The sequence below is a fragment of the Eubalaena glacialis genome, chromosome 3 (genome assembly GCF_028564815.1).
Source record: "Eubalaena glacialis isolate mEubGla1 chromosome 3, mEubGla1.1.hap2.+ XY, whole genome shotgun sequence".
Taxonomy (NCBI): domain Eukaryota; kingdom Metazoa; phylum Chordata; class Mammalia; order Artiodactyla; family Balaenidae; genus Eubalaena; species Eubalaena glacialis.
This window is the reverse complement of record NC_083718.1, coordinates 157,573,873-157,587,203: the sequence shown is the minus strand read 5'-3', so window position 1 is coordinate 157,587,203 and position 13,331 is coordinate 157,573,873. Positions and strand designations below refer to the sequence as shown.

The 13,331-nt window shown below is 40.6% G+C and overlaps 1 protein-coding gene and 2 pseudogenes across 3 annotated transcripts in view; 1 reads left to right on the top strand and 2 right to left on the bottom strand.

Annotated features, from left to right (window-relative positions):
- The window catches only part of TESK2 (testis associated actin remodelling kinase 2), a 131,116-nt gene that overhangs the window by 53,199 nt on the left and 64,586 nt on the right, over nt 1–13,331 (bottom strand). The window lies entirely within an intron of this gene.
- LOC133088625 (BCL2/adenovirus E1B 19 kDa protein-interacting protein 3-like) lies at nt 768–1,320 on the top strand (annotated as a pseudogene).
- LOC133089053 (large ribosomal subunit protein uL30-like) lies at nt 11,731–12,464 on the bottom strand (annotated as a pseudogene).

Here is a 13,331-nt window from a genome sequence, read left to right as displayed (position 1 = left end):
TTTCTCTAGTGGCGGTGAGCGGGGGCTACTCTTCCTTGTGGTGAGGTGGCTTCTCTTGTGGAGCACGGGCTGTAGGTGCACGTGCTTCAGTAGTTGTGGTGCGCGGGCTCTAGAGGGCAGGCTCAGTAGTTGTGGCGCATGGGCTTAGTTGCTCTAGCAGCATGTGGGATCTTCCCCGACCAGGGCTTGAACCTGTGTTCTCTGCAATGGCAGGCGGATTCTTAACCACTGTGCCACCAGGGAAGCCCCATGATAAGTTCTTTATGTATGTTATTTCATTTAATCCTCCCAGTGAAACCGAGCAGGACCCTGTGGGGCTCCTTGGCACAGAAGCCTTTCAAATAGTTGCTAATCTGGGAAGGGAGGGGATGCAGAGACAAGGGAGGAGTAGTCAAGAAACAAAGTGCAGGGGACTTCCCCGGTGGTCCAGTGGTAAAGAATCATGCAGGGGACACAGGTTCGATCTCTGGTTGGGAAACTAAATTCTCACATGCCGCGGAGCAACTAAGCCTGCACGCCTCAACTAGAGAGCCCCTGTACCGCAACTAAGACCCAATGCAGCCAAAAATATAAAATAAATAAAAATAAAAATAAAAAAACAAGATATTCGTTAAAAGAAAAGAAACAAAGTGCAGTGTTGCTGCCCGAGAACAAGACGGTCCTGCTGCGACAATGTCGTCTCAGTACAGCAGCCGCTGGCCCCAGACAACAACAACTGTGAGGAAGGTGAACAGTCTCTGCCCCAACCAGCCGGCCTCAGCAGTTCCTGGGTGGAGCTCCCCATGAACAGCAGCAACGCCAATGACAATGGCAATGGGAAAAATGGGGGGCTAGAACATGTACCCTCCTCATCCTCTATCCACAATGGAGATATGGAAGATTCTTTTGGATGCACAACATGAATCTGGACAGAGTAGTTCAAGAGGCAGTTCTCACTGAGATAGTCCTTCCCCACAAGAAGTTGGGCAGATCATGTTTGATGTGGAAATGCACACCAGCAGGGACCATAGCTCTCAGACAGAAAAAGAAATTGCAGAAGGAGAGAAAGAAGTGGATTCTTTGAAGAAAATCGTAGACTGGGTATCCGATTGGTTCAGTAGACCTGAAAACGTTCCACCTAAGGAGTTCCACTTCAGGCACCCTAAACATTCCATTTCCTTAAGCATGAGGAAAAGTGGAGCCATGAAAAAAGGGGGGATTTTCTCTGCAGAATTTCTTAAGGTGTTCATTCCATCTTTCTTCCTCTCCCATGTTTTGGCTTTGGGGCTAGGCATCTACACTGGAAAATGACTAAGCACACCTTCTGCCAGTACCTACTGAGGGAAAAGAAGAGCCCCTGGGAAAGAGTGTGACTTGTCAAGTGGTGTACTGTCACAGTAGTTTATTTGAACTTGAGACCACTGTAAGCATGACCCAACCTACACTCTATTTTTACATATCCAAGTTCCAGTAACTCTCAAATCCAGTATTTTATTCAAACTCTGTTGAGGCATTTTACTAACCTCATTCCCTTTTTGGCCCGTAAAACACTTTAGAATTTCCTAACAGAGTTTACTGTTGTTTAGAAATTTGCAAGGGCTTCTTTTCTGCAAATGCCACCAGCAGATTATTTTTAATTTTGTCAACAATGCTGTTGTCTCCTTTTAGTACCATCAGACTTAGACCTGCATCATTCTTGGTATAAATTTTACTCTTGCAAGATAACTCCCATCTTTCTCTTAAAATGAGACCAGGTTAGCAAATGATATAAAAGCTTTATTGTTCTGTTTTTCAAGTCAAAGGCAAGCTTCTCTAAGCTTGAATTTACAGTTATTAAAAAAGAAAACAAAAACAAACAAACAAAATAAGACACTAGAAAAAAATACCCTGGGCAATAAAAAATTATTTTAAACCAAAAAAAAAGAGAGAAAAACAAAGTGCAGCCTTGGGGCAGGGCCCTGGTTCCACCTCAAGGGATACACATAACAATATCTTTGAGCTCTTCTACAGAACTAAAACCCCCAACAAATGGAAGACATTAGCATTCTTCATTCCAGAGAAGATCACAGTTCGATTAACCTCAAGAAGCTCATCAGGAGACCACCTAGGCCAGATTAAAGGCATGCAGGCCCTGCACACACCCTGATCCTTATCAGCAACCCCGCCCTTGAACCACTGCTATAAAACTCCTCACCAAATCTCCCCAGGTTGGGACACACAGTTTTTCAGGGCACAAGCCTGCTGTGTCCCCCTTTGCCTGGCAAAGCAATAAAGCTATTCCTTTTCACTTCACCCAAAACTCTGTCTCTGAGATTCGATTTGGCACCAGTGCAGGGAGGCCAAGTTTTCGGCATCACCATCAACCTGGTACAGTAGTACTATTATTATTCTCTACTTCACAGATGAGAAAACTGAGATTACAGAGGTTACATAACTTACCTAAGGTCCCCTAACTACTAAGAGACACAACCATCCTGAACCTCTCCTCTGAATTCCAGACTTGTTTACCCAACTGTCAACTTGATATCTCCTGATCTCCCATCCCCAAACCTGTCCCCTATTCAGTCTTCCCCAATGTAGTTACTGGCAATTCAATTCTCCCAGTCATTCAAGTCAAAAACCTAAATAAGAGTCATTCTAGATTCCTGCTTCCTTGTGCTAATATCCCACACCCAATCCATTAGGAAATTCTATTGCCTCTACTTTCAAAAATATCCAGAATCCAATTACTTCTTTCCACCTACACTGCTACCCATAGTCCAAGCTCTCTCTAGATGACTGCAATTGCCTCCAAACTTAATTTTCCTCAGTTATAATTTACAAAGCTTCAAATAGGTATATAATGAAAATAGAACCCAGGGCTGCCCATATCACCACTGAATCCTACTCCCCTGAGTAAGTAACAATTCTTTTACTGTTTCTTCTATTTACCAACACAGCTCTAGCTAACTAACATACTTATACTGCTATTTCTGACCTTCTACTGACTTTCCAGTGTGGAAGCTGAGGGTTCCACTCTCTTAAATTACCTCCTTTCCAATATTGGGTAAAAGACAATTTTGGGTAAAATCAATATTTAGGAGAAACAAAAACTCAGCATTTACATCATTATGACTGATTATAATCACTACTAAGCCAAGTAATATATTATGATTACATTTTATTTCTTGCACAATTTTTAATGTTTTGCCTAATTTTTCATTTGCTTAGTTACTATATGCCTACCGTTAATTCTTCCCAAAGCCTCCAAGAGAATTGTAAAATTCTTCTGAATATGAATGTCCACCATGTCAAACACATCTGGAAATCCATGAATTCTTTCTTTAAACCCCACTCCTCAATATTTCTCCTGGAGTTCTTGATCCCCCCGCTCCAGTTTGGACTGCTTATTCTCTAGACTGTTGTCCAGCATCACCCTGGGTCTTGCTATCACCCTTCTTTCCAGATCTTACACCTTCCTTTTTATTTTTACTTAGTTGTTTTGTTTACCCCCTTGTTTTTGATGGGACACATCCTCCAGAAGCTTCAAAAGAAAAGGCTCATGAGAGGCAAAGTTTTCAAAATGTTGCATGTCTGAAAATGTCTTTACTCTCATGCCTGACTGGTAGTTTGACTGGATATAGAATTCTAAGTAGGAAATAATTTTCTCTCAGAAAGCATTGTTCCGTCGGTAGAGCTTCCAGAGCTGGTGTTGAGAAGTCTGATACCATTTTAATTTTCAGTCTTTTATATGGCATCTCGTTCCCCCCCACCCCCACCCATGGAAGTGCTTAGAATCTTATTTTTATTGCCCATATTATAAAATTTCATAATCATATGCTCTAGGGTGGGTCTTTTTTTTCATTCATTGTGCTGGGCACTTGGTAGGACCTTTCACTTTGGAAGTTCATGCTCTTCAGTTGTAGAAAATGTTCTTGTATTAGTCAAAAACAGACTTCCTATATTGATCCTTTAATTTTCTTCTCTTTTCTCTCTCATTTTCCATCTTTGGCTTTTCTCCATTAATGGATGATTTCCTCAACTTTATCTCCTTGGCCTTCTAGTCAAATGGTTTAAATAAAACCATAAGTAAATAATCATATAGAACCATATATAAATAAATAATTATATTTTAAAATTTCCAAGAATCTTTGAGAATCTTTGTGGTTCTCTAATTATTACTATTTTATAGTATACCATTCTTGTTTCATAGATGCAGCTCCTTCTCTAACCTCTCCTGGAAGGATATATATTTAGAAGATAGTAATTAGAAGGTTTTTTGGTAGTTACATTTTAAAGTTTTCTTTTTTTACTTGGGGCTCTTCAATTTCTCCAAATCCACCAATTTCCTGGCAGGTGGTGGGGGTGTGGGTGGGAGGCAGATGATTCCTACCTGCTTAAGAGCCATGTGATAGAAGAGGACTAGAAGTCTCAAGAGCCTCACCATTCAGTATGCAGACAATCCCTTCATCTCCCTCTTCTCAGTATAACATTCCTTCCCCATCTGCTGTCATTTTAGATGCTTACCTAGTATGAAGGTAGGTAAGCATTCTAACATTCTGGTTCAATTTTTTCCCCAAAATAAAAATTCATTTCTTGTCGGGGTGGGTGAGACTTAACTGATTAGTTGCAAAGAATGGGGATGGTGACTTTTAGGCCCAGTTATCCCTGAAAAGACTTTCAATAGTCCTCCTATTTTCAGCCCAAGCCTGACATCCACCTTCAGATCCAGAGGTGAACTGTAAGTTTTGTAGGTTTCTGTGATGCAAACTGGCTTGCTTCTATGTAGTACCTGCTTCTATAGATAGTATTTTATAGGCACTGGAAATATTGGGTTGGCTAAAAAGTTCATTCAGGTTTTCCATAAGATGTTACGGAAAAACCCAAACGAACTTTTTAGCTAACCCAATACAGTGGTGAACATTATAAAGTTCTACCCTCAGGGAGCTCACCCTACCCTGGAGGCTATAAACAATAAGTAAACAAATGAATAAATAAGATATTTTCAAAGATGATAAGAACTATAAAGACAAAGCAGAATGAGGGGATAAATAGTGATATTGGATGGCTATTTTAGACAGGCTAGTCAACAAAAGTCTCTATGAGGAGGGGATATCTCAGAAGAAGCATGCCAAATGATTCTGGGATAAAGACATTACTACAGGAAATGGGAAAAGAAAGTACAAAGACTCTGAAGTAGGAAAGAGGTTGGTGTATTTGAGAAACAAAAAGGTCAGTAAGGGTGGTGGTTAGGATGGTGTAAGCTACAGGAAGAGTGATCAGAAATAAGGTCAGAGAAGCAGGCAGGACAAATTAAGGCCTTGTACATCAAAGCCCAGAGTTCAGATTTCATTTCAAGGGTGACAAAAAGTCACAGAAGGAAATTCAGCAGTGGGGGATGGTATGATCTGATTTACCTTTTTAAAGTTCAATCTGGCTACCATGGGGCAAGAGGGGAACTGAACTAGGATGCTGGCTTGTGGAGGTAGTAAGTAGTAGGCAGACAGGGCATATTTTAAAGATAATGCTAAACTACTTGAAGGTTTGAAGTAGGGTGTAAAGGAAAGATATTAAGGATGACACCTAGGTTTTTGGCCTAAGTAATAGATCAATGGCAATTCCATTTGCTGAGATGGGAGAGGTCTAGAAAGTAAAAAATGTGGGCGGGGTAGGAAAACGATCAACAGGGGTCCATAATACGTACTCAGTAAATGGTAGCCACTGTTCATATTAAAAATTATCTTCCATTATATGTCAATTATATCTCAATAAATTTTTTAAAAATCACCTTCTTTCTGGGGTTGTACTACTTCACTCTCCACAGATGATGACATAAACAGTACTGAAGCTTATTCCACATTTTATTTTACAGAAACTTTCTGGTTATATGAAATTAGACTCAATTCCTAAGTCATTAGACTTTCTACCTTAGTACAGAGAAGCGAAAACAATATTAAGACCCCCCCCCTTACCAATATGCTAGTATTATAAAATTTGCTTTGAGGGCTATATCGACACTCTTTCACCTAGTTACTCACTAGGATTACAATGATAAAATCAAAAAGATGCACTTTAATCCATCGTTTTTATTTATTTATTTATTTAAAATACTTTTAAAAAATTTATTTATTTGGCTGAGCCGGGTCTTAGTTAAGGCATATGGGATCTTCGTTGCAACACACGTGGTCTTTTAGTTGCAACACGTGGAATCTTTAGTTGCGGCATGTGGGATCTAGTTCTCTGACCAGGGATTGAAGCTGGGCCCCCTGCATTGGAAGCACAGAGTCTTAACCACTGGACCACCAGGGAAGTCCCAATCCATCATTTTTTTTTTTTTTTTAATTTATTTTTGGCTGTGTTGGGTCTTCGTTTCTGTGCGAAGGCTTTCTCTAGTTGCGGCGAGCGGAGGCCACTCTTCATCGCGGTGCGCGGGCCTCTCACTATCGCGGCCTCTCTTGTTGCGGAGCACAGGCTCCAGACGCGCAGGCTCAGTAGTTGTGGCTCACGGGCCCAGTTGCTCCGCGGCATGTGGGATCTTCCCAGACCAGGGCTCGAACCCGTGTCCCCTGCATTAGCAGGCAGATTCTCAACCACTGCGCCACCAGGGAAGCCCCCAATCCATCATTTTTAAATGCTTCCCATTTATTCTGAACAGCACACACACAGACACAGACACAGACACACACACACACACACACACACACACACATACTCTGAGATAATATATTTTTCAAGCCTGATCATTTAAAAATTATTCAAGGACTTCTCTGGTGGTCCAGTGGTTAAGACGCTGTGCTTCCAATGCAGGGGGCCCGGGTTCAATCCCTGGTCAGAGAACTAGATCCCACATGCATGCTGCAACTGAGACTGCATGCTGCAACTAAGAGTCCACATGCAGCAACAAAGATCCCACGTGCCATAACTAAGACCCAGGGCAGCCAAATAAATAAATAAATATTTTAAAAATAAAATAAAATAAAAAATAAAAATTATTCAACATTAACTCATTGTGATTTCTAACCTGGTCCATTCCCCTCTTTTAACAAAAGGAGACACCAAAGCCCAGAGGTCAAATAACTTGTCCAAGAGAACACAATTAGGAAATCATGGAGTGGTGTTAAGTGCATAAGAGGAATAGTTGAAGATAAGGCTGAAAAAACAGATCAGACATTAGCTGTCAGCCTAAAGAATTTTTGACTCAATTCTGAAATAAATGGGAGCCACAAAAGGTTTTTAAGAAATAAGCTATACAATTAGAGCTATGTATCAGGAAGAGTGAAAAGGTGGGCAAAAAGATAGGAAAAATAACTCACTCCAGGCAAAAGTGAAGAGGACTGAACTACAGATGCATAAAGGAAGGAACAGATGCAAAAGTCTTTGAAGATTTAGAATCAAGAGCTTAGCTTCTGATTAGAAGCAAGGAATAAAAGGAATAACCAAAGATGACTTTGGGATTTTCATAATGGGTAACTGGAAAGAGTGCTCTCTTAATAGCTGAGATTGGGAAAATACCCTGGCGTATCCTCATAGCATTAGCAGATATTAATCTGTTTCTTAGATGTACAGTTTGCTTTCTCAGGAGACTGTTTGGGAGACAGCCCTCTACTTCTCTTCTATTCACCATGATATTACCTAGCACAGGGCTGGACTGAGTAGTTCCAAACAAATATTTGGTTATTTGAAAGCATATTCTTCATTTTAACAAAATGGCAATCATATTGTTGCAAATGGATTCTGAAGGGGAGCTCAAACAATTGTGAAAAAAATTGGTAGATAGGAAAATAAATTCAGAATGTGGCCTAAAGAAAAGTAAGCATGAGAATGTGAACAAGGAGTCTAAAAGAAATATTAAATTTCTCATGGCATGAAGAATAACAAAGAGGTATGAGAACAAATCTTGGTACAGGTCCTCAAAAAGGCCATTGGGGAGTGGAAGTGAGCAAGGCATGGTATTGGGTTACAGATCTTGAGCATAAGACTTCCTGGCATAAACAACCTTATTCACAAGAGGCCCAAACTATCAGTCCCTGCACTCAACAAAGCACTTCATTGTTCTTTTTTTTTAACTGATAAATTAGAGCAACTGATGATAAAACAACCAATCTTAACTGTATCCATGTATTAAAAAAAATACATACACACAAACAAAATATACACACCTACTTGCCTCTATGACTCATCAGGCCCACTCCTTTCCTTCCAACTAGAAATCTTAGGAGGGAGAAAGATAAAAGGAAAAGAGGAAGTAGGGAGGTTGGGGTCAAGAAAAAGAGAGAAATAAAACTGCAAAAATTCAGCTCACTCACTCCTGCTGGGCACAAAATAGCTGTGCCAGCAGAGGACCAAGCCATGCCCAGAGGATTAGATGCCCACCATCTGGCTGGTCATGCAGATACCCTTTTTTCCCAAGTAGGCCTTCAAAATCACTAATGCAGCAATTTTCAACGTTTTCTTTGTTTTTAAGTGGAGATCTTTTCTTCAAAATTCTTATATGGAAGTTCAATATAAAACAGATACAAAGTGAAGCTACTCTGGCTGGATGAAGCAAAAATGGAAACCGAAAGCCTCATCTGCTCAGCAACCTCCCTCCTGGGGTGAAGCCCCTGAGGAGGCATATCTGTGAAAATCCTAGGGTTCCAAGAGATGGATTCATCCCAATTTAAATCTTATAATCTCAGTATGAGGGAAAACTTTGGTTCATACTTCTGCCTCAGCTTTTGCACCTATAAAAACTAACTAACCTATACTAACAGCTTGAAAATAGACTAAGAGCCATACTAACAAACAGTAACAAAAAATTTGAATTATAAAAAATATAAAGTATTAACAATAAATTTCTAAGACAACTGGAAAAGCATTTAGGGAATAAAAATTCTAATAATTTTGAGACTGGAACATAGTTATGCGTAGTTGATATTTAAGGCATCCTAGGGAAGTATAAAAAATGCTTCTACTGCTATAGTACTCCTCTGGGTAACAAAAGCCAAGAGGACTCTGCTTGCTCTAGGCCCCTGGTAGGATAATTTCCTTTTGCTGTATTCAAAATATACAATGAAAGTAAAGACACAAAAACATGAAAGATATAAACAACTAGAACTTCTTTAAAAAGGTAATCCATGTCCATGCTTTTAATTGCACTATATTTGAGACAGATGGCTTATGCAGAACAAAAAAAGTCACCATCAGAGTGCAAATCCACCATGGTTAACAATAATCATAATAATTTTCATGCTTACTGTGGATTATAACAGATCCATAGGCTTTACGTACATTATCTCATTTGTTGGTTTACTGTGAAGATCAAGATAGAATTAACACTACCTTTTACATATTAGAAAACTTAGCTGACAGCAAAGAATATGATTTTTTGTATAAAAGGGAAAGATGTGTCATTCCTGAGCAAAAGAGATAGGCTAAGAAAGTAGATCAAGGTGACATCAGAATAGGAATGGTATTCATCACACCACCACGTTTCCAGGCTGAAACACATATATATTTAGTGAAACAAGAGCAAAGATGTACATGGACTGTAGGCCAGGATGTCCAATATAGTAGCCACTAAGCTTCATGGGGTAATTTAAATTTAGTTCGGTGTTTGTACTAGCCACATTTCAATGCTTATTAGCCACATGTGGCTATTGGACAGCACAGATAAAGAACATTTCCATCATTTCAGAAAGTTCTATTCTATTCAACAGCATTACTCTAGCAGAAAACCCTTGAATGTATTAAAAACAGCTGCAGGGACCTCCCTGGTGGTCCACGGGTAAGACTCTGCGCTCCCAATGCAGGGGGCCCGGGTTCGATCCCTGATCAGGGAACTAGATCCCTCATGCATGCTGCAAAAAAAATAAAAAACAGACCCCGCATGCCGCAATGAAGATCCTGAGTGCCGCAACTAAGATCCAGGGCAGCCAAAATAAATAAATGAATAAATTTTAAAAAAAAACAAAAAACAGCAGCAGACCCTCAACAAATGCTTGGTGAGTGAATGAATGATAAAAGACAGATGGGATGCAATGAGACATTTAAAAAACTAGCCAGAGGAAAAGAAACTAATAATAATAGCTAACATTTACTGGGCACTTAACACAAGCCAGGTGCTTTATATGGACTAAATTAATCCTCAATAACAACTCTATGAGGGATTTACTGTAATTTACCTCATTATAGATGGGAAAACTAAGGATCTCAGAGGTTAAGTAACTTTCCCAAGACCCACAATTTGAATCCAGGCAGCTTGATCTAGAATCTAGAGCCTCCGTTTTTAATCATTATACTATACTATTCTACTTCTTATATAACAATTATATATATATATATTTTTTTTTTTTAGATTTTTTTGACGTGGACCATTTTTAAAGTCTTTATTGAATTTGTTAAATATTGCTTCTGTTTCATATTTTGGTTTTTTGGCCATGAGGCACGTGGGATCTTACCTCCACGACCAGGGATTGAACCTGCACCCCCTGCATTGGAAGGCGAAGTCTTAACCACTGGATCACAAGGGAAGTCCCTATAACAACTATATTTTTAAATTTTGCTGTCATGGAATAAAATTTGTTTAAAGTCAATCTTCCCATGCAATCACCAGTCAAGTTCATAGTGAAGAGAATAAAAAAAAAGAAGTGGTGAATAAAAAAGATTGGCAGGAAATACACCAAATGTTAACACTAGTTTGATCCCTAGATGCTGAGATTAAGGAAAATTTTTATTTTCCGGTTTCTGCTAATTCTATTTTCTAAATGTTCCATAGTGATGATGTATCCCTTCTGCAATAATACTAAAACAATAAAAATACTACTTTTTAAACAAGATGAAAATATAATCAGCTTAAGAATTCCTAAGCAGGGACTTCCCTGGTGGTGCAGTATTTAAGAATCCGCCTGCCAATGCAGGGGACACGGGTTCGAACCCTGGTTCAGGAAGATCCCACATGCCACAGAGCAACTAAGCCCATGCACCACAACTACTGAGCCTACGCTCTAGAACCCGTGAGCCACAACTACTGAGCCCACATGCCACAACTACTGAAGCCCACATGCCTAGAGCCCGTGCTCCACAACAAGAGAAGCCACCACAATGAGAAGCCTGCGCACCGCAACAAAGAGTAGCCCCTGCTCGCCACAACTAGAGAAAGCCTGTGCGCAGAAACGAAGACCCAACGCAGCCAAAAATAAATAAATAAATTTATTTTTTAAAACAGTTCCTAAGCAGAACATCAAATCAGGACTCAACCATCTCACTCTCAAACACTGTAGATGCCCCCTAACTGATCTCTTGGCCACCAGTCTCCCCAACACTAAACCATTCCACATTTGCCACCAGTTACCCTCTGTCATCTAGTCCCTGCTCAGAATCCAATACACAAAGCATAAAATAAAATATTCTTGGCTTTATGCAAAACATTTCTGAATAGTTTGGCCCAATTCTACCTTTCCACGTTTATCTACCAGTACTATCCCATCAAATCCTCTAGGAGAGGCATGACAGAAAGAGTTCTTCTAGAAGCATGGTAGAAAGAGCCCAGACCTCAGAGTCACAGACCTCAGCCAACACATAATCTCTTGGCCTCAGTTTCTTCAATGGAGAATAGTTGTGAAGATTAAATCTTTTAATAGGTAAAGCATGCAGCATACGACAAAGACTTCAAGAAATGGTGGTTTTCTCATTGTTATTATTAGTCAAAAAAAAATTTTTTTTTCAATCTGAAAGCAGTCGCTGTTAATTAACTGACCAGATCACAAAAATAGTCGTAATAGGTATCTTAGTTCATCCTTCTAACAAGCTGTTGATCTGGTCTTCCCTGTTGCCAGCAACTCCACCTTCTACAAAATGGATGGTCTTTTTCTTCATTCCACCTCACGGAGAAGATAATTTGAAGGGTCACAGGAAGTTGTTTGCTTCTTTGAAGCGTTTTCCAACAGTACAGGTCTCATAAATCAGATCCTCCATGTAGATAATGCCATATTTACCAAGAGATCAGGCAATCAATGTATTATCTGTCAGGGCAATTTGCTTCTTGTTGATTTTGCCATAACCACCCCTGAATTCATTTATTGAGTTCAGGTTCGGTTACCCCCACTAAATATATGGTTCCACAGTCCTCAGCATGTTAAATAGAGCCTTGTTGATCTTAACAAAGGTGCCACTGAAGACTTGGCAAAGGTAAGGAGCTGTAACGTCTTTCAGACCTTTGGGCTCACACCACTGATACCTCTGATCCTGATGACAGATGCCAATTTGGGTTCCACAGGTGCAAAGAAGTTGCCAGCTTTTCTTACCATCCTAGCCATTAGAATCTCAGTTCTGTACATCTGCCTATACTCTTTGTGATAGCGCTTAGCTTCTTCATAGATAAGCTTCATCCTTGCCTTTTGAAGCATCTTTTGGGCAAACTTCTTTCCCAGGTACTTGGTCTTCAGCTCTGCAAAATTCCTTTACTTTTACTTAAGGGTTTCTGGCACAGCAGGAACATTATTTTTCTCCTCTTCCGCACCCTCCATAGCCAAATGGGTTTTTAATCCACTGACTCCTCAAAAAGCTTTGCGCTTTTACCTCTGTGCTTTATTTATTATTATTATTTTGCTCCTTTCTGAGTTCCTTCCCTATCTTCTAAAATCCTATTAAAATTCAAGTTCCAGGGACTTCCCTGGTGGTCCAGTGGTAAAGAATCCGCCTTGGGACTTCCCCGGTCATGCAGTGGTTAAGAATCTGCCTGCCAATGCAGGGGACACAGGTTCGAGCCCTGGTCTGGGAAGATACCACATGCCGCGGAGCAACTAAGCCCATGCACCACAACTACTGACCCTGCGCTCTAGAGCCTGCGAGCCACAACTACTGAGCCCGCGTGCCACAACTACTGAAGCCTGTGTGCCTAGAACCCGTGCTCTGCAACAAGATAAGCCACTGCAATGAGAAGCCGGCACACCGCAACGAAGAGTAGCCCCCGCTCGCCACAACTAGAGAAAGCCCGCGCGCAGCAACGAAGACCCAATGCAGCCAAAAAAATAAAATAAGTGTTCTCCTTAAACTGAGACTAAATCCTAGTCTTTAAAACAAACAACCAAAAAGAATCCGCCTTACAATGCAGGGGACGCGGGTTCGATCCCTGGTCAGGGAACTAAGATACCACATGCCACGGGGCAACTAAGCCCGTGCACCACAACTACTGTGCTCGCGTGCCTCAACTAGAGAGCCTGCGTGCCGCAAACTACAGAATCCACGTGCTCTGGAACCCACGCACCACAACTACAGAGCCCACGCGTCCTGGAGCCTGTGTGCCACAACTAGAGAGAAGCCCGTGAGCTGCAAGGAAGATCCCACGTGCTGCAACTAAGATCCGATGCAGCCAAAAATAAAATAAAATAATA